This window comes from Oenanthe melanoleuca, chromosome 5 (genome assembly GCF_029582105.1).
Source record: "Oenanthe melanoleuca isolate GR-GAL-2019-014 chromosome 5, OMel1.0, whole genome shotgun sequence".
In the NCBI taxonomy this organism is placed as follows: domain Eukaryota; kingdom Metazoa; phylum Chordata; class Aves; order Passeriformes; family Muscicapidae; genus Oenanthe; species Oenanthe melanoleuca.
In genome coordinates this window covers 49,790,989-49,811,846 of record NC_079339.1, presented here as the reverse complement: position 1 = coordinate 49,811,846, position 20,858 = coordinate 49,790,989, and the positions used below count along the sequence as shown (strand labels likewise).

The window sequence follows — 20,858 nt, the reverse complement described above, 5'->3', positions numbered from 1 at the left end:
CCATGGCTGCAGTGTGTCGCCAGAAGTATCTGTTAATTTTGAATATGTTCTGTGTTGGTGGATGAGGTGCAGGACAAGGTTGAAATGTCAAGAAATTAATCTGAAATGTTCTGGATTTCTTCCACATTGTGGGATCCAGCCCATACTGCAGGTGGTGGTCCTATAAAACAGTTGTTTTTCACAAATCATTCTGCCTGTTCATTAATTTAATGAACCAGAGGGACATTTCCCTGCAGTCTTTTTTTAGTAAAGGGCTATCCAGACCTACATGTCTGCTCTCCACAGTCTGCAAAGAGTTACACCTCCCTTGTCAATGTATATGTGTAGACAGAAAATTCATTTGGCATCATGGAGCAGACAGCTGAAAAGGGAGACCAAAGAGTCAAAGCCATTCCTCACGTGAAAGTTATTTCACTTCAAATTTCCAAAACTGCAAAACTGCCTCATTTTTAAAGCTCTATAGAACAGTTTAGACAGAAACCCACATCAGCAATAAATAGCATATGCAGAGTTCATCTATTGGGCAGACTTGTCCTGTTCATGAAACAGACACTGGTGCACAGGTCAGCATTGTCATACAAGATTCCAAGATTCCAAACTGAAAGCTCCAGGCAGGATTGGCTAAAACAATTAGTGCCCTGTTTAGTGGTTCCAACATCTATGTAGTCTGAAATCAGAGCAAAAATAACCCAATCCCATTTTTGTTTTCTGAGGAAATGATTTAGAGAAAAGGTGCTATCTAAGAAGGTGCACAGGAGAAACAGTTGGATCCTGGACCTAGAAACTCTTGGTAAGCACTTTCCCTGCCCACTGAATTACCAAATAAAGTCTTTCTGCAGTTTCTCCTCTGCAGCAATCAGTGTTCATGCAAACTATCCAGTGTTGATTGAAGAAGACAAAAAAAGGGGGACATTTAATCTAGGTACCTCTGGGAAGGGTGAGAACTGATTTGAGCGCTACTTCAGATCACTTGGTCCTGCACACTACAGGGCAAATGTTCTTTCTCCCTTTTCAGCTGCACCCTGGCTCTGAGATGGTTTCAGATTCAAAGCAGTGCATTTCTGTGGCTGTGCAGAGTTTGCTGCCTTAGTAGATTCAATGCTTCTCCAAAGGACTCTTGAGAAGGGACATGTCAGATGATGTTCTCCAGTGGTGCCGAGTGTGTGCGTGCTAACAGTCCCCACTGCCTGTTCTCACTGGCAAGGAGTTAGAACAACTTTTGACCCCCAAAATGCTGGAATGCATGAATTAAATGATCATTTCTGATTCCTACAATTTCACTACAAACAAGGGCTAACCTATAGCTTACAAATTCAGATAATTCAGCAGGGAGTAGATACTTGGAAAGAAGAAATGATAGATGAGATGGTATATGGAAGTGCTTTTGTACAGTAAACCAGATAAAATTGTGTTTGCTCCTGAGTGCCTTTATATTTTAAGGTCAACTCTTTGGTAGAGAGAAACAATACTGGCACTTAGACAAGATTAAGAGCAAGAGGGCATGGCTGCAGTCTAAGTTTGGGAGGGGCAGACAGTACTTTGAGTATTGGGGACTTATGAGAAAGAACACTGTAAGCAAGCTAAGGAAATGAAGGGCAATTTAAAAAAAAATAATTGGCTGACTATGAGCATGAGCTGGCTATTTAAGAAACTTGGGTTCACTCTAGCTTGTGCCAGGTACAAACTGTCTCATCTGCTGCAGGGAATAAGTCTAAGATGTCACAAGATGAGAAGCTAGTGTAGTTTGGACAAGTTGGAAAACTTATGTAAGACATAATTTGATTCATTTAGGACAGTCTAAAATCAGGTAGTTATTCAGCCCCTGTCTGCAAGGTAGTTTAGTCCTAGAGGAGAGACAAAATATGCCCAGATTGAAGGAAGACTGAATCCTTCTTTCCCTTCCCTTCTGCCACTATCCCATCCATTGCCTTTCCTCTGCAATTGCAAATCTTTGTGCAGCTAGTCAGTGAAAGTGATTGGGAAATGAATCAGTTTAAAAATAACCCTTCTGCTGAGTTAGTTTTAACCTGGCTTGGTTTCCTGATCTGGTTCATAGTGCAGCCAACATGGCTAATGGTGTCTGTATCTCGCTTTATGGTGGCAGTCTCTGCCTTCTGTGATTTGCATTAGCCTTGCAGCTGCTGCACGTGTGCTCTGCAGGGCTCTCAGACCACACTAAGGAACACTGTGCTCTGGAAAGAGAGGGCTGGGTCTTCCATGTGGGGAAATAACACTGTATTCAACTGGAAATGTTTTACTGGAAATGTGTCTGTTGCCATCACCCAGGCTAAGCTTACACAAAATAACTCAGTGACTGAAATATGCATGTCATAAAACTATCTGTGCTAATTTCAGACTTTTCTGTGATTTCATGACTATTATAAATGTTCTTATTCTCATATAGCATTGCCAATTAATGAGCTTTATAATTCTGTTCAGAAACTATCATGAAGCATTCTTCCTGTCTTGAAGGCTTTCTAATGGGCCTTTCTAATTCTCAGAAGAGGCTTGAAAATAGTGAATACAGAAACCATGTTTTTTACTGCACTTAAAAAACCACTTTATATTCATCACCACTGTACCTTTTCAGTTCTGCTATCAGTCTAGCTGCACAGTTGTACTGCCTCAAATTTAATTGCACTTTAATCCTGCAGTTCTGCCCATCTCCTCACCACCTCTAAGTCTCTGCTTAAACTCTCCTTTTCTCTTGACAAAAGGCCTTAGCAAGTTCTGCCTTTGATCTTTCTTTCTTTTCTTCTTTCTTTCTTTCTTTCTTTCTTTCTTTCTTTCTTTCTTTCTTTCTTTCTTTCTTTCTTTCTTTCTTTCTTTCTTTCTTTCTTTCTTTCTTTCTTTCTTTTCTTTCCCCTTTCTTTCTTTCTTTCTTTCTTTCTTTCTTTCTTTCTTTCTTTCTTTCTTTCTTTCTTTCTTTCTTTCTTTCCTCTCTCTCTCTCTCTTTCTCTCTCTCTCTTTCTTTCTTTCTTTCTTCTTGCTTTCTTTCTTTTCTTTCTTTCTTTTCTTTCTTTCTTTCTTTCTTTCTTTCTTTCTTTCTTTCTTTCTTTCTTTCTTTCTTTCCTCTCTCTCTCTCTCTTTCTCTCTCTCTCTTTCTTTTTTTCTTTCTTCTTGCTTTCTTTCTTTTCTTTCTTTCTTTTCTTTCTTTCTTTCCCCTCTCTCTCTCTCTCTCTTTCTTTCTTTCTTTCTCTTTCTTTCTTTCTTTCTTTCTTTCTTTCTTTCTTTCTTTCTTTCTTTCTTTCTTTCTTTCTTTCTTTCTTTCTTTCTTTCTTTCTTTCTCTTTCTATCTTTCTTTTCTTTCTTTCCTCTCTCTCTCTCTCTTTCTTTCTTTCTATCTTTCTTTCACTCTCTCTACTCTCTATCTCTCTCTCTCTCTCTCTCCACTCACTCACTCTTTCACTGTCTTTCTGGTTTTGTTTTCTTTTTAAATATATGACATGATATTTCCTCTTCCTATTAACTTGGGACCCTTTCCCTGTTTTGCAGATTTATCCTTCATGGTCGTGGACACAAACACATGGACTCATGCTTCATGTGTTCTTTTCCATTTGCATCCTCTTACCCTCTTTCTTCCCAGTTCTTCATCTCCCATGTGCCCATTCTCTTCCCTTACATTGTTCCTTTCCTTGACCTCTTGGTCTCCTCATGTTTGTTGTTTTCACTGTTCCTAGTCTGTTCTACTTGCTATACCATATGTTAAATATATCACATCATAAATAAAACACTTTTGACTTCTTCCATCTCTAGCTACTGGCCCATCTGCAGTTGTTCTTTCATCTCTAAGCTTTCTGAATATGCTGTTTACACTTTTTCTTCCTAGAGCTATTCCAATCTGGCTTCCCTCCTCTGCCCTTAAATGAAACCATTCTTTCCACAACATCTAATGGCATCTACTTTGCCAGATCTCAGACTCACTGCTATAACCGTAACTTCTCTTGGCTTCTCTGCTTCTGCTGTCCTTGAAATCTCTCTGGGATTCATCAGGTCTGGCTTTCCTTGGCTGCTTCTCTAATCATTTCTTTAATACACCCTCTGGAGGATCCTCCAGTTCTTGGTAAAGAGATTGAGGGTTTTTAGCCTTGTGTAATTTTACCCACAACCAAAAACTCCCTTGTCATCTCTTTGTTGAAGATTCACAGATCTACCAATATATTCCTCCCCAGTCTCCTTCTGTCCTAAATAAACTTTTAGTCTGACACCTTTATAAATTATTTAACACTTAAACTTAATTTGGCTGCATGACAGATTTCTCTACCACAGACATTTTCCCTATGTTCTTCTCACTAACTGTGGACTTTAGTGTGGTGGACATCCCTACTCTGATTATCATCTAGATCCTCAAACCCAAGAAGTGTAAAAGATTAACAAAAATGTAATCTCCAAGACATTTCACTGTCTAGCCATGCAGGTTGCTATAACTCTTATCACAGAATCAGAGAATCACAGAACAGTTTGGGTTGGAAGGCATCTTTAATGGCCATTTAGTTCCTCCCCCCCTGCTTTGACCAGAGACACCTTCAACTAGACCAGGTTGCTCAGAGCCCATCCAAGCTGGCTTTGAATATTTCCAGGGATGGGACACCCACCAGTTTTCGGGAAAGCCCAGTGCCTCACTAGCCTCATAGTTAAGAATTTCTTTCTAATATTTAATCAGTGCTCTTTCAGTTTGAAGACATTACCCCTTGTCCTATCCCCATGACCCCTATCAAAAAAGTTTGCCTTTTCCTTCTACTCTTCTTTTTTCCTGACAAACTATGTAGTATATTTTTTCTCAACCTCTATTGGTCCCCAAATGTTCATTCAGGAAGCAGCAGGAAAAGCAATATCCCTACTTCAAAGTTTAGGGATGTTTCATGTATCCCTCATGTATCTCTGCCTTCATAGCCTTCAGTTATATTCTTTATTTCATCGATAAGAGCACTACCTACTGTCAGAGTCAAAGCTCTTTATACCTCATTCCATTTGCCATATATTATAAACTCCTGCTCCCCCCGTTAACTTCCCAGACAAGGATCCTTGTGGTTTTGATGGCCAAATTTCCTGTAAACTATCTGTAAAGCTGTCTCATTGCTTTGCCTCAAATCCCTCTCTAAATCCCTCTCCTTTGGGAGGCACAGTTAGGCAGCTTAAAGTGATGATACTAAAGTCTCAGGTTTTCTTTCTTTGCCTTTGTTTTATTCCACCACTTACCCTAGACAACCAGTGCAATTTTTTTCAGATTCTTTCATCTTTTTCATTCCATCTATATTCACTACATTCTAATTATAACTATAACATCTATAAGAAGCAGAAAAAATAACAGTTACAGTTGCAAAGTAGTTAATTTTGAAAATTCTATGGCTGCATGAAGTTTTTTCCATATGTGTATGTATATGTATATATATGTAACTGGCAACAAGAGATGGGAAAGGCAAATATTCCACATCTTGCTACATAAAACTTTCAAAAAGTGGGAAATTTAAATGAATAATAGAATAGGCGTTGTAATATACATGCTGTCAATGCCTAAATTATGTTGTTTTTTTTTCTCAAAATTCAATACCTGATGCTATATATGTTTGTACATCTATATATATATGTGGATATATATATAGCCTACTAGATATTATACTTGGCTGGCAGTATGTGTTGAACTTTTGATGTACTCTATGAAAGGCGGAAAAAATATGTAAAGTAGTTAAAGTGGTGTTGACTGATGAGTGAGTAGCTCTTAGTAAAAGGAGATAGTGTTTTATTCTGCCAAGCAAAGTTATCCTTTGTGTGGGGCAGGCATTCTGAACCTTTTTTTTTTTTCACTTGGTGTGTGGTCATCCTGAAATGCTTTAGAAATGTCTAGTTTTCTTCTTGTGAAGTAGATTTGTTTTTCTTTCCTTCTTTCTTTCTTTCTTTTTTTTCCGTTTTGGTGGATACTTCGTTTTCCTGGTAGGGAGCTGTTGTCTTGTGGATTTTAAGTTTTTAGAAGTAATATGTGTTTGAGCAGGAAAGAGACAGATCCTCAGATGTTAGCAAATGGCAAAGCTATTTTGAATAAGTGGCTTATTTGAAAGTATCTGCCATGACATTCACGTATTTCATATAAATTAAAAGCCAATAATAATTTATTATTTAAATTATTAAATAGTATTTGGAGATTAATAATTTTGTTTTCAAAACCAGGATTTAAAAAAATAATTTTCACAAATGCCCACCAGAAATTAACATATTTCTCATTCTAGTTATGATCAAACTGCATCTTAAAGGAAGCTTTTCAGAATATGGCATAAGTTAGGCTGCCCACAAAAAAAATGTACACAAATACATCTGTATTATCTTTTTGCAGATGAAAGTCCTATTTTAGAGCATAAAGGTCTGGTCTGAACTCAGGGGTGAGACCTTAGCTACAGAGGGTCATTCTGGATTTCCAGATCTGAATGACATTTCTTGTTTGCCTTTTATGTCCAAGAGCACTGTGTTATGGGTCACACACAGATGGACAAATTGGAAAGCTTTCCTGACATCCTAAGTGAACATCTATGGGGTGCATGGTGCAAGATATAATTCACCAATGATTTCCTTTTGAAGACCAGAAATTAAATCTGTCACTGCTGGAAAATGCCACAGCTATGAAAGTTCCATCCAAATTGAAAAAAACCCTACAAATGGGCTAGAAGGTTGCTAAGAGCACTGGAGAGCCTCTTCTCTGGGAAGAATTAGATTGGTGTGTTTGTCTTAGTGGTACAGAGGCTAAGAGATTAAAACCTCTCCCTCAGTGCTCATGGGAAGGGAGCATTTCAATGCAAGTGGAGAGGAGTACATACCAGTTGTGGCAATATTTCTGCTGCAATCTACAAGAAAATACTAGTGCTCAGAGCTCTCAGATGTCAGATCTGCCCATGTCCAAGCCCTATAAGCTTGATTGTGGAGCCTATAACCATCCTGGAAAAGGTATATTCAACTTGCTTCTGTAAGAGTCATGTGGATTTGCTGTTCCAAAGTGCCCCTTCCCATTCTCCATCCTTATAATAACTTATGACATATGAAGATGTACTTTATTGATCTATATTTTAAAACAAAGATTTCACAATGTTCATGTCCTCTTTACTTTCTAAGGCAGTTTTACATGGGATTTCAGTAAACCATCTAATGTTAGAGGCTAATGGCCAGCTCAATGACCATGTAGAACAATGGAGGAAACCTCAGACAAGGTTAGGAGAGTTATTACTAAAAATTGAATCTCTACATGAATCTAAGAAATAACTAAGTGCAAACTGACTCTAAAAATTAGAAGACAACTCTCTGAATACCACTGCAAATACCACTGGCAAGAGACATGTCTCTAAGCTGTCTTCAGACTCCAGAGTAAATAAATAAAATATTTCAGAGAGAAGAGGGCTGTATATGTTGGCAGTGTTTCCTGACTTTGTGTGTAAAACCGAGCACGGTTCGAACTTCCACTAGGTAAAGACACTGACACAAGAAACTCATTTAAACTGGTCAAATTCTAACAAACATTTTCTGTGAAATTTTGGTGAGGTGCAGTTTGCCAGAAGTTTTTCCAGGAATTAACAACCTCCAAAGACTGCAAACACTTTTTCTTCTGAGCATCTCTAGCCAGAATCTTTCTCCAAAACTCATAAAGCAAGAACTTGAGAAAACCTGCCTGAAAAGCAGTCTGCTTTGTAGAAATATAGTAAGAACTTGCCAATCTTTGAAGCCAGAGAGAACCTAAATAAAGGCAGCGAAGACTTTGCACTCACTCTGCTTCCCAAGCACTATGGAAGAAAATGAACAAGTTTTAAACAATCCACTGGGGGACTTGACCTTTTTCTATACTCCCTCTTCTTCTTCCAACCTCCTGATTTCTCTACAGGAAAGTCATATAAATGGCTGATCTTGGTTCATGTCTGTTTAAACTTACTCCTTTGGGCCTCTCTCCCTACTCTCTTTCCCCACTTTTAGCCCTTGGTAATCAAAACTTGGCTTATACTCATTCCAACTCACCCCCCAAAATCAAACAAATAAAACACCCACATTCAGTATGAGATCACATTACTTGATGATCTCAGTTCTGGTGTTACCTTGCACTTTCAGCTGGTCAATTATCTCTTTGGAGCAGTTCAAAATATTCTATTGGCCTATGGACTGAGTGGTACAATATTTGCTCACTTCTAGCAAGCCTAATGGATAAATGGCACTGAGCACATAATCTTGAAAGATATGCACTTGCCAAGATCTCTGGCAAGAATCAGGTCTGTACAAAACTTAGAGGCAAAAGTTTGTGAGGTTTTCGTTTTTGTTGTTGTTATTTTTGTTGTTTTGTTTTTGTTTTTGTTTTTTATTAACATGAGAGGAAATTAAACATTATTTTTATCTCTGAAGGAATTTTAAACTTAAGATACTGCCTGTGCACAGTCTCAATAAGGACAAGGGCTGTGAGAAATGGGATGACATTTTGTTGCATAGTTTTAAATTGAATGAGATCTACATATATTTTTATTAAAAACCATGTAAGGAGCATGCATTCTTGGAGGAGATACATTTGTCAAAAGTTCAAAAACTTGGCAAGCACAACTATGTTAAATGTCCAGTCAAATTTTTTAAGAGGCAATTATGTAAGATAAAATGGTCATTTGTTCCTATGCAGTCATTCATGTTCTCTTGACTTTGTAGACCTCAAAATGTTACCACTATCTCACAACACCTGACCTTTGGGATACTTTGATCATACTTTCAGAAGTTTTACTAAATAATGGTTAATTCTGTGGTGCATGAAATTTGCACAATACTAACTTCGGGTTTTCCTTAATGGAACACATTTTTACTATTTTGCAAGCCATCCACAAGTTATTGCTTCATGGTTGGTTTTAAAATACAGTTAGGAAAATCAAAACAAGTCTTGATTACAAATTAATTATGCAGTGAAATAAATTAAAATACAAAATAAAATGAAGTAGCTTCTCAAGTGAAATGTTTAATCAGCTTCAAGTGTACTGAAGAGAAATGATAAATGATATAGCACCTTTTACAGAAAGTCTTAAATATGTTAAAAATTTTGTAGACTATAGCTGCATAAATAGTTACAGTTAATTTAAAACAGCTTTCAAAGTACTGCAGCAAGATAGGGTTTGGCATAGCGTAGTTGAATAGAAAGAAGGTTCTATTTTTTCTTCCTTTCTTTATTTCTTTGCCTGCCCTACCTATGGCTTGTATCTGTTTTATCATCAAATCATGTATAACAGAAGTTTTGACCTGTTGGAATGGCATTCAAGAGCCAGGGCTCTGTATGTAGGCATCGTCAGATCATTTGGATTCCTAACCATTAAATTACAGTGCACTCAGGCATAACCTTGCCCTCAGCTAGACCAATGACTTCATTGCACCTGACAGGCACCTTAGTCTATATGTCCATGTGTTATTGAATTCTTGGTCCCAGTTAGAGATTCTCTGGGATAAGAATGGCCTTGGTTTCTCGTCTACTATTTCAAACATAATGTAATCTTGATCTCTTTCAACCATAGTAATGAAATTAAAAATAGTAATAACAGGAGCAGCATGAATAGAGGTATATCTGATAGGTAATTACTGTGGGCAGACAGAGGACCTTCCTTTATTTTCTGTTAAAGTTAAGCATAATTTATTTTGATATTTTTCATTCTCAAGTATTTTTTCCACCATTATTCTAAGAGACATGTACTTTATCTCCAGTCAAGTGGCAGTGGTTCCAGGCTGCCGCTGTGGAAAAATCTACAATCTAAGCAGTAGGAGGTTCAGGACTCAAGGACAGTTCTGAAGCACAAAACTATAGGATCACTGCACGTCAGAGTTACATCCCTGATGGTCTGAGTTCTGTGCCAAAACCCACTTCAAGACTAAGAAACAAATAACAGTTCCAAAAGAAATCTGTTCATAGCCTCAGGAAGCCTGGAATCCCTTTGGCCTACCATCAACACTTCTATTCTACCAGCAGATGACAAAGTTTTTTCTTGCCTTTATCATGAACAGATCAACATAAACTCCAGTCAAGATTTCTTCCCCCTATTCCTTCATTTCCATTTCATTTCTGAAAGCTATTCCCAAAAAGTTGTGCTACTTCCCAGTTAAAGGCTACTCGATGCCAGCCACTGAAATATAAAGACTATGTAGATGCTAAACTTGAAAGAATTCTATGTGTTTTGACACTGTCTTGTCTACATCAGGTTTGTGTTGAATACCTAAGTAGTAAACACCTTTAGTAAAAACATGTCTCGCTTTTATTCAGTGCATATTGCTGAAATATGCACTTTCTATCATTTAGTCCTGATGTTCCTTCATTCAAGTCCCTTTGTGGTAAATATTTACAAAACCTCCCAAAGCCTGTCCAAAGCAGGACCTTGAAATTGCGTTTAAAGTTTGTTACAGGTGCCAACAAATTCTCCTAAATGAAATTAAGGCTATGGCACGCCTTCAGAAGAAATGAATTCTAAGACCAATTCTATCAATTGAATTAATCAATTTTCCTTAAAACAACCTTGTACCAGTGATCTGAATTATCTGTGGGACTCATGAGAGTTTGATCAGCAGCTGTGCTGGGGAGCTTAGCCCCAGAACACATCAGAATGACCACATCTTTCGTCGCCTTTCCGATCAAAGGAAAACACTCACTTATTTGACGTAGCTTTCCCACAATAATTGCATGTTAGAGAAAAGCAAACCAAAGCATCTGATGCCCTAAGTAAATAGGCACAATCAAAGGACTGAACAAACAACGTAACATGCCGTTCCACCTCAAATGCTCTTGCTTCCCTCCTTTGCTCTTTTACTCCTCCAAAATGCCTTGGAACAAAACCACCATACACACTAAAATGATTCAGGGAAATTTTCATCAAACAAGGAATAAATTATGAAGACCCACAGTGAGAGGGCCTATGTTATTTCATCCTGTGTGGTGACATGCACTATGGCCAAGCATGTCAAACAGTTACCTCTCAGAATTTAAACTCAAAATTGATGTCTATGTCTCTATTTGACCATCTCCCGTCTCTTTGACTGTCTGTCTTGTCTTTGAATTTCTTCGAATTATTTCAGATATTTCAGTCTATGTATCTCATCTGGATTTCTTGTAGATTGTCGAGCAGCTTTACATAGAGTTTGCATGGCCACATACATAATATTCTAGGATTTAATGGCCAGGTGAACCTTGTGTTACATTTCCCAAGGAGTCTCTGAAGAGTTAAGAGCTCTGGCGTGGTCTGTAGCACAGAGGAAAGGCTAGCCATGGATTCCAGCATTGCTTTTTATTATGTTGCAGCTGTACTGCACTCAATTCTACTTGGACAAATTCCTGAACAAGAATCTATTTCCCTCACTTCACTTTTGGAATAAGTAGTGTTTTGGTTTTTGGCTCGGCTTTGAAGCAATGTTCTTTTTGTCAGTATTGAAGGAATGAAGGGTATATTTAAAGAATAAACTTGGGATGTGTTTGGTGATTTTGATTTAGGATGTAGGAATAAGGTTCTCAAGGGATGGAAAACTTGAATTCTAAAAATAATGAGCATCTAAAGTTTAGTGGAGGTATTATTATTGCATTGACTCATATGGACCTTTCTTGATTTACTTGTCTATTTAGGAACAGGAAATTTATTTACTATGCAACAATATTTCTAGCGGTTAAAATTTATAAATGCTTTATTCCAATAGTTACTTAAATAAAATTATTAAAATTAAAATATTATATGTTGGCTGTCATACCTAGAAAATCCGTTAGCCAGAGTTTAGTTTACTGCAGTTCTTAAACACTGATGCAAAATCACTCATTCACTTGTGTGATTTTTAGCTGGGTACAAAGCCTGAATAAATTAAGTTTTCTGAATATGTAGGTCACTTTAATCTACCCACAGACTATTTTAAAAGACAGTTGCCTGCCATTTCCTCTCTGAGACCTTAACAGAGTTAAACCTCAAGATACATGAGATTTCATGTTTCTCCATAGGACATCCATAGGTTTCTTATCCCATCCAATCCCTGCACTAAAAACTGTATTAACTCCATGGTCCCAGGGGTCACTCTACAGCAGAGTCAGGTTTTGGATCTAAATGTTTCCTTTGTAAAATAGCAATGTGGAGAGAAAACAGCAGTACAACACAATTATGGCTTAAAGTTACCACTTTGTTCATTGCCTACAGGCATTTACATATATTTAATGGTATGCTTCACTGCTGGATGAAGGTAATCCATACAGCAGAACAAAATCTTCCAGAGAAGTTGGCCAAGAGCTGTTCTTTAGTTGCACTGTGGCTTACAACTATGGAGTTGGAAAGAAGAAATTTTGACAAAATAGCAAAAATAAAGTAGACCCTAAACCAGAAAAATCAAAGGAAACAAAGCTAATTTTCTGACAGGGTGAATTATTGACCACTCTTGCCAATAATGGAGAAAGAAGTTATTTCAGATTTCCTTTGGAAAGGTCAGCTTTCAGAATTAAATAATCTTTTGGTTGATGCCAGTAGCTAAACAAAGCCCTTAGCAGAAGGTGTGAATCTCTAATTGAACAGAAGAAATCAGGCTTTTCATGAGAGACTCTACACAATTCTGCTTGTAAGAGCAAGTATACATTGACCAATGACTTTCATGGGTGTGTTTAAGGTTTGGGCAACCACCTAAAAGTAGATTAAGCAACTTCACAGAGGCTGGTCCTTTGCATTGCAGCACCTGTGCAAATTATGAAGTGGCCCCTACTGTGAGCCACACAGTGTCAATCCCTCACCCACATTTATTTAAAGAGGTATTTTGGTCTGCAAGCAAAGTCACAGTTTCAGCAATCCCCTTTATACCCTTTCTCTTATTAAAACATTAATTTTTATTATCTTAAATTATGTTGTTTTCCAGGAAAACAGAACATTTTATCTCTTTCTAAATCGGGAGAATAAGAATTTGTTACTGTATCCCTAATCTGACCAGTGCTGCTAAATTGGTCAATTTATGTACCTTTTTGCTCTCTTAAACACAGTTTCTTCCCAGAAACAAGACTTTTTATAGAAAAAGAGCATGAAGCAAATGGTTCATTCCACTTTCCTGCCTGATAAGATTTTGCATTGAGCACATTTAAAATACTCTTTTATTGCTCTATGGTAGATTTTAGACAAACACGTTTATTTTTGTAGTGATCAAAGAGATATGGATATGTTTGTCATCTGTTACAGATCTAGAGGCAATAGAAGGAAAAGAAGACTCCCCAAAGCATTTCACATGAAGATGTTTCTGCCTAGTTATGTATTCTTGGCTAGGTTACAGCTAAGGGGCCCTGGTCTGGCAGAAGTGACACTTTCATATACTCAACTTCATGGCCACAAACAATAAGATGAAATTAAAAGGTCTGCTCTCTAAGTGCCAAGCTAAGCATACATTTTATACTTTAAAGTCCTGAAAACTTCGCTGAGACTTGTCTTAGTGTCCTGACTGTTGCATTGAATATAAAGTTCAGCAGCAATTTTACCACCTGTGACAGACCTGTGGATGACAGGTCAAATAATGGAGTATATGCACTGGGAGTATGGTGTGAGGAATCCTGAGGGAAATTGCATCACTGCCCGAGAAGGTGTGAAAGGACAGGCTTAAAAAGCAAGGAGACTCTGAATTGCCAGTATGTAGCCAGGAAGATGAAGCAAAATGACATTTGTTAACATTCTTTTCCCTTCCTGTATAAGAATAGGAACTAAGGATTCGGTTAAGACTTCAAATAACCCTTGCTCTGCATTTGGGTAACTCTTTTACTTGTTTGTCTTTCTTCTTATAGCCCCATATCTGTAATGCAAAGATTGATGTTGGAGAAGTACACCTATTTGATTCCCTGTTTATGCCATGATGATGGAATGGGACCACTGTAGAAATCACAGCACATTGGGTCACAGGACTGTGAGCATGTGTATGGATATGTCTTTAAATAAAGGCATATTGCATAAGATATCATACATGCCCCAAGCTGCATAAGAGTTGGAAAAGTAGAATATTTTGCATCTGGATAAGGAGCCAAATTCACAGTATGAGATAGTTATCATATATAAAATTTCAGAGAGATCAAAATATCTACCCACGAGCTTATTTTCAGAGCATGGTTATGAAATATAAGCTGTCTTCAATACCCTTTTTGTGTTGCAGTGTGTGCATGTCTTTTTTGAATTTCTAACTTATTTTTTTCATACCAAAACCAGGAATTTTAAAAAGGAGAGAGAAATTTCCTTTTTTTTTTTTTTTTTTTTTTTTTATTTCAGGAAATATATGTCTTTAAAAGTAGATTTATATTGGTCCCATTATTCAAAACACAAAAGATCTCAAAAGATTTGAAAAATTCTGTTTAGAAGCTGCCAATAAAATGAGTTTCATGACTAATATCAGTTTTGATACCAATAAAGCTGTTGAAGACACTGCCAATCATTCATTCTCCTCCAGTTCAAATGTAAATCTTTATAAGGATGACATCTCACTACACTGACATCTGGAACATAGCAACAAAATGCTGCTGGCTCAGAGAAACAGCAGCAACATGCAATATTCATTGCCAAATGTCACTTAGCAACATAATATGTAGAGAGGAGTAAAACTCCCATCAGCCATACCCTACCTCTCCAAACAAACAAAAGCTCATTGTAGACATATTTTGGAAAGATAAATGATGTCATTGTGCTACCTAGGAAAATTTTCTCTTCAAAATACACGGAAGAGAAATGGATCAGAATACAAGTTTGGGTTCATCCCATCAGAGAATGGATACAAGACACAGTTTTTGCAGCTTTTGCACTGCAATGACAGCCCCCCCAGCCCCTTGGAAGAAGGGTGCTCTGAGTTAAGAGGTGCAGCTGCAAAAACTTCCTGGCATGTTATTGAACTGTTGTTTAACTTAAGTTATATAATTCCAAGGTTATATATCAGCCAAGTAAAGCTTTTTGGATCTCCATTCTGTTTTTTTAAGTGCCCAGTTGCTACCCTTTTCTCCTGTGTGTGCCTAAATATTTTGGTACTTACTGAATGTGTAAAGCCTAAAGTTGTGAATGGACCACTGCATCCATGTGCCAAAGCACAGTACAGCACAGTTTGGAGGAATTTCTGAAAGTGACATAGTTGCATCAATGTGTTCCTCAGTCTAAATAGATTCACTATTTTAATTTGGATTTTTACCTGAAATAAACAGGAAAAAAAGAAAAAAAGGTATAAAACACAGCAAAAGTTCACCCAAGGAAGATAGGCTAAACCAACCAAATACTTTCATGCATTTTCTACCACATATTTGCCTAAACTGTATCTCTTTTATCTTGCCCTGGGATTAGGCATCTTTGCAGGAACTGTGAAGGAGAAGTTGGTTTGCAGAGGATCAACAGCAAATACTCGTGAAAGGTTGGCCATTAAAAGTGGCAAGAGTTACAAAGAGTCACTATTGACAACAGTTTGTGGTTTTATTAAGTTTGTTTAAATATTTATACTACATAAAGATGTCAGTTCAGCCTTCCCATTTGGAAAGCAATATTTGGTTTATGCTAAAATAAAAGTCCCAATTATCCAAAGTTAAGGCATCACTAACACAACATGATATCATATTAAATCATAAGAGAACCCTGAGGTCCTGCAGAGATTGGGTGCAACTAAGCAAACTAAAGAAACAGTAATAATAACATCTGGTAGCAACTAGGGGCTTAGCAGTTAAATGTTTGTGAGAAAGATCTAGAAACTCTTGTCCAGTGCAAGAGTAAAACATGCTGTCAATGCAAAACAGTTACTAAAATACAAATGTACTGTGGTGCATTGGGAATTTGCAATAAATTAGACAAGTATCAAAGTCGTTGAAAAAACATCTGTGGAAATATTAGTTTGAGTGATCTGTACAAATCTGGAGAAATCTGTTCAAGACTGATGACGAGGAACAATGAAGAAAATTATTAGTGAAGGAACTGAAGAAATAGAAACAGTTTTACTTGAGAGATTGCTTTCTTTTGGACACAGTGGAGTGGCAAACAAAAGGATGGGGAAAATAAACAATTTAAAAACTATTTTGGAGTACCAAAAATATAGTCAACAAATTTTACATTACAAACTTTAATTTGAAGTTACAAGAGAAGCGAATTAACACCAGAGGAATAAAGTTCTGTAACAGCATAATCGTGCAAAAAGTTTAATGGGTAATAAGGTGGAGGATGATCTCTTTCTGAAATGTGAACTTTGATAAGAGCACAAGACTTTCCTTTTGGTTGTAGAAGTGTTGCCTGAACCTCTCACAGTCACCTCATTTACACCATTAACCCTGCCAGAGAGGGAAATTTGTTTCCTCTCAGTTTTGGTAAAGATAGGATGTCAGATCCTAATAGTAGCTAACACAATAACTTTCCTAATTAAAAAAGTTGTTAATTTGGCAATGGCAACATAGAAATTTGTTCATTACAGGTTGGCAATCATCCACATTTCCTAATTTTGTGACAAGTCTTAAATTATTGTTTTGTTGTTGTCAACAGAAACCAGGCCAAAAAGTAGAAAGAAAAGCTGGATGCTATCATGACCTTGAAATTTTATTTACTGAAAACAGGGTACTCCTACTGAAGGACTTTGTATGAATTGTGCATTTCCCTACAAGCTGCATTTCACAGGTGTGCCCATCAGTTCTGTCCAGATCATACAGATATATCAAGTGTAATTTCTTAAAAGTAATACTTCAATAAAGACAATTAAAAGGTGAGCATGAGGTGAAGACCCTGAACCTAAGAAATGCTTGTGTGAAGAGGGGATCTGGTTCCATACAACTGTTTGTGTTCAAGGTAGACAGTTTTTAGGCTGCTTTAAATCTGGCAGGAAACATCTATGTTGGGAACTTTAATGAAATTTCCTCTAACAAAAGAGCAAATTCCAGTCTCAGGTTTTTTTCAGGGACTGAAGACAGGATTCCACAGAGTATTTGCTCAATTAGAATTACTGTCCTGGGCCTTTAAGTTCCATTGGATATTCTCATTGCACTACCTGAGTCTCATTTAGTGCTATACTTTGGTAATGACTTTTTGGTACATACCCATTATTAAACCTGCAATTTCTTCCTTCTCTTACTGGTTTAAACACTCAGTCATTAGCAAGAAAATGCCAAAGGATAAATTATTGAGAAAATCTCAGTAAACATATAAGAAAATAGATCTTGATTTTCCACCTAGCAAATACATTAGCACAGTGATGAAATTTTCTGATGGGACAAATATCCAGTTAAACTGAAATTTTTAAGAACTTTTTTTTAGTGTCTAGATCAATATTATTTTTGAACTTCATTACACAGCAATTAAACATCAGTCTTAGAAATCTGTGAGTCTCTGAGATTCTTTAGAACTTAATTGGTTATGAGAACAGACTCTTAGAAAAACAAAAACAATGCCCAATTTGAGATAGTTAAATAGTTACTTTGAGGCTCAGCAATGATTGATCATACCCTGGGCTTATACAAACTTATTTTGCAGCTTAATAAGAACTTGTAGAATGTGGTGGGCACAAAAGACAACATATTTTCTTTGGATGTTTATTTGCCATGTGATGAGGATCAATAAACACTTCAACAAATGGTGTGAGAAGGTCTAATAAGTAAAAATCTATGGATGAAATTCAATTGTCACCTGAAAACAATTTGTGAATTATCAAATAGTGCAGAGAAGACCATGAATTTGAGCTTCTAGGCCATAGAGGAGGCATTGTTTGTCAGGGCAGTGGAAGCTTTATTATGAAGTATTGTCTTCCAGAATTGTTTAATTCTAGTTCTTCTCATTTAATTTTTTATCATCTTCAACTTTACCTCAAGCCATTGATGTCTCTTAATGATAAGTTAGTAGTTTAATTTCAAAATATAACAGGATCTCTCTCTCCACCCTGGTACACTAAGAGTGTATTGGAAGTAACTGTGTATAACACTGAGAACAGTAGCTTCATTCTTTAATGTTTTTATGTTGATGTATTTGTGGTGAAAGGTAAGAGTTAAACATAATTTTATTTCAGGATGCCTGAAAAGTCTTTGTAATCTCCTTTAAGGAGAGGCTGCAGCTTCTGTGTTGTATAAGGCAGAGTCTTGCAGGTGTTTTTGCACACTCATGCTAACACTAAGAGTGATCATTCCAAGAACAGGGGCACACCTGAACAGCCTGGCACTGGTCTCCTCTCCTCTCCTCATCTGTTTCTGATCAGTTCTGGAGTACAGAACATGTGATATTGAACTAGACTATTTTAAACTCTGAATTTTACTTCCTCTTCCATTCTCACACATCCCAGTTTCACCCTGGTGGTCAACATCACTGCTCTTGCTGAAGCCTGTAGCAAATTATTCACTTTATATATCTTTTCTTTAAATTTTTTTCCACAGGTGAGTGAAGAAATCTTAAGTGCCCAAGTGGCTAATTTGGCTTCACAAATTTTTGAGAGGGAGCTCAGTTGGGGTCATTTAAAGCTTGGGTTATGTTTGCTTTTGTTATATTTCTTTACAGCCTCATGTAATTGACTCCAGACCTTTTTACTGCACCTGGCAGAAAGCTGCAGTTGCTTTTCAACCTCTATCTGGAAATTAAGTTCTTCCCAAATGAGACTGTTCCCTGTCAGATTTCTGCCTTTAATAATGTTAACAAGAGCTCTGTTCCCCACTCTCACTGTACAGGCCCATGGCTGGTTCCCAGGACTGCAACAACATAATTTTGTTCATTCTTCTTCTCTTGGATGATTTAGACCGAAAAGGATTCTGTTTCACCATTCATTCTGCAGAATACCACATAATTAACTTAAGATGGTCACAACTGTTTTAACCAATTTGATCATATGGTGACTGAACTGTGTATGTTCTCCAGCACCTGCATGCTGGTCATGAGGGTAGGCCCACTGCTTTTTGTTATAATATCCAGTTTCTCAACCCCTGCTACTGCTAAAGCTCTTCTATTTTGTTGTTCAAGCTGGTTGCATTTACTGTGTGAATACTTCAGTTGGGCTTTTTAAAATTGATTCTTGTTATGTAGCTCCTGTGGCAGACCATGTGCTTACACAGTAATTCTCATTGATTTCTTTCTGCTGGAAGTCCTGTACATTGAAATCTCTGTACATTGATTTCCCTGGACATTGAAATCAAGTGAAGAAATTACATGAGCTTGTCCTATTTATCTCTTTCTGAATTTTTGTTACAGGTTCCTCTAAGCAGCAGTTCTGGACCACAGAAATCTCTGTATCTGTAAGATAAGATTTCTCTCTGAAGAGGTATCCCACAGTTCATCACTGACACCATTTTTATAGTCACTTCTCAAACTGCTTGAGGTTGCTAAGAACTGACATTTTGCTCAGCAAAGAAATAAATTTCCACTTTATTGATATAAGTATAAACTGATCTTCATTTCTTTCTGTACCTTGCTTGGTTTCATGGGATTGTCCTGTGTGACAATGAGCCTCATATTCCCATCTCATCCCTTGGTCCTACATGACCCCTGCCCTTGCCCTCTGAGATTTCCTCCAGTTTGTCTTCATGCAAGCCTGCCTGGCTGCAGGCTGGTCCTTCCCTTCTGCCCTTCCTCATCTTTGTCTCTGCCATCTCCTGATCTCTGGTAAATTCTTTGTTAACTCCAGGTCCTGCCTCTTCACCATTTCTTCATTTCTTCTTGTGGGTTGACTGCTCTATTCTTTCTATTTTCTCCTGTTTCACAAAGAGCCCTTGAGCAGCCAGTGGGTAACATGTGAAGGGCACTCATGGGTGCCACATTCTCACTGGTGGCCCGCACATCCTCAGCAAAAGACACTAAAACAGACTAAGAGACACTTGCTAATGTCTCTACTGGCCTTTACAGCACAGCCAGAGGCACACTCTTCTCTCTTAACGTGCTGGACCTATTCCAGGACAGTGCAAGAGTGAAAGTGGCACAATTTGATATTAAAGACTGCTTCACCTGTGTCTGTCATATGAGGCAAAATTTGTTTCATACAAGGCAGAATTTTAATAGGTTTACTTGCAAAATGAAAATGCAGAATTTGCAACAAAGTTATGAAAAAAATAGAGCAACAAGATCATACTCTAGGTACTTATTAGCTCTTCTAATTTCTAAGTGAGTTTGTGAGGCTAACTGAATGGCCTCTGCAGCTTACCCAAAGACAAGACCAAGAGAAACTCTTCCTTCTGGTGCAGAATGCCCGTGCTGGGTGACCTGTTCTTATCCACCCCAGCAATACAAGATGTTTTTCTTCCTTCTTATCTACCCAAAGCAAGTTTTGTTTATCAGAGTATTGGGAAATCTCATAGGCATTTTTTTGTGAATTACACTATTTCTTTTGTCCTTTCTCATTATATTCTTTTCACTAACATTTTTTCTTATATCCTGGTTATCTCATTCTGAGTTTGAACTGATTTTTGCAGTCATAGTTTACTTAATATGCAATAGTAAATACTTAAACTGAAATATCTCAAGCACAGATCTTTGATCAACTTCATACTACTTTAAATGTTGCCTCTGAGTGCTTTTTTAAAGTAAAACATACTGTAATTTATAATGAAATTGGGACTAGGAACTGAAAGAAAGACACACACCTTACTGCATGCAAACTTACTTCTGAAAGAAATATCCTTCCTCCAAGTTGACAGGTATTCAGATAAAGATCCAGCCACCAAAATAATGTTTATCATCAATATTTTTTTTCATTTAAAAAAGAAAATGCTTCCCATTTGATTTTTGACCCCATTTGTTCGTGTTTTGAAACTTGCATCTCTGCAAAAACGAAACATAGAGATTTATTTTTAAATTACTTTTTTAAAATGCCAAGATTAGGATTTCAGACCATCAACTTCCAAATGAATTCCAGGATAAGCAGATATAATTATCTTATTGAGGCACTGAAATGAAAATCCCTGCTTTTTCCATATT

General features: G+C 37.2%; 1 long non-coding RNA gene across 12 annotated transcripts in view; it reads left to right on the top strand.

The window, feature by feature from the left end:
- Positions 1 to 20,858, top strand: part of LOC130254448 (uncharacterized) — a 235,096-nt gene that overhangs the window by 194,440 nt on the left and 19,798 nt on the right. For 9 of the 12 annotated variants that reach the window (XR_008840730.1, XR_008840722.1, XR_008840720.1 and 6 more), the window contains one exon: positions 19,140 to 19,305. The exons of 1 other annotated variant lie outside the window; for it this stretch is intronic. This is a non-coding gene — a long non-coding RNA (uncharacterized LOC130254448). Of the gene's footprint in view, positions 1 to 19,139; positions 19,306 to 20,858 lie in introns of those variants that run through there. 2 more of the 12 variants (XR_008840721.1, XR_008840724.1) reach the window with 1 other exon arrangement.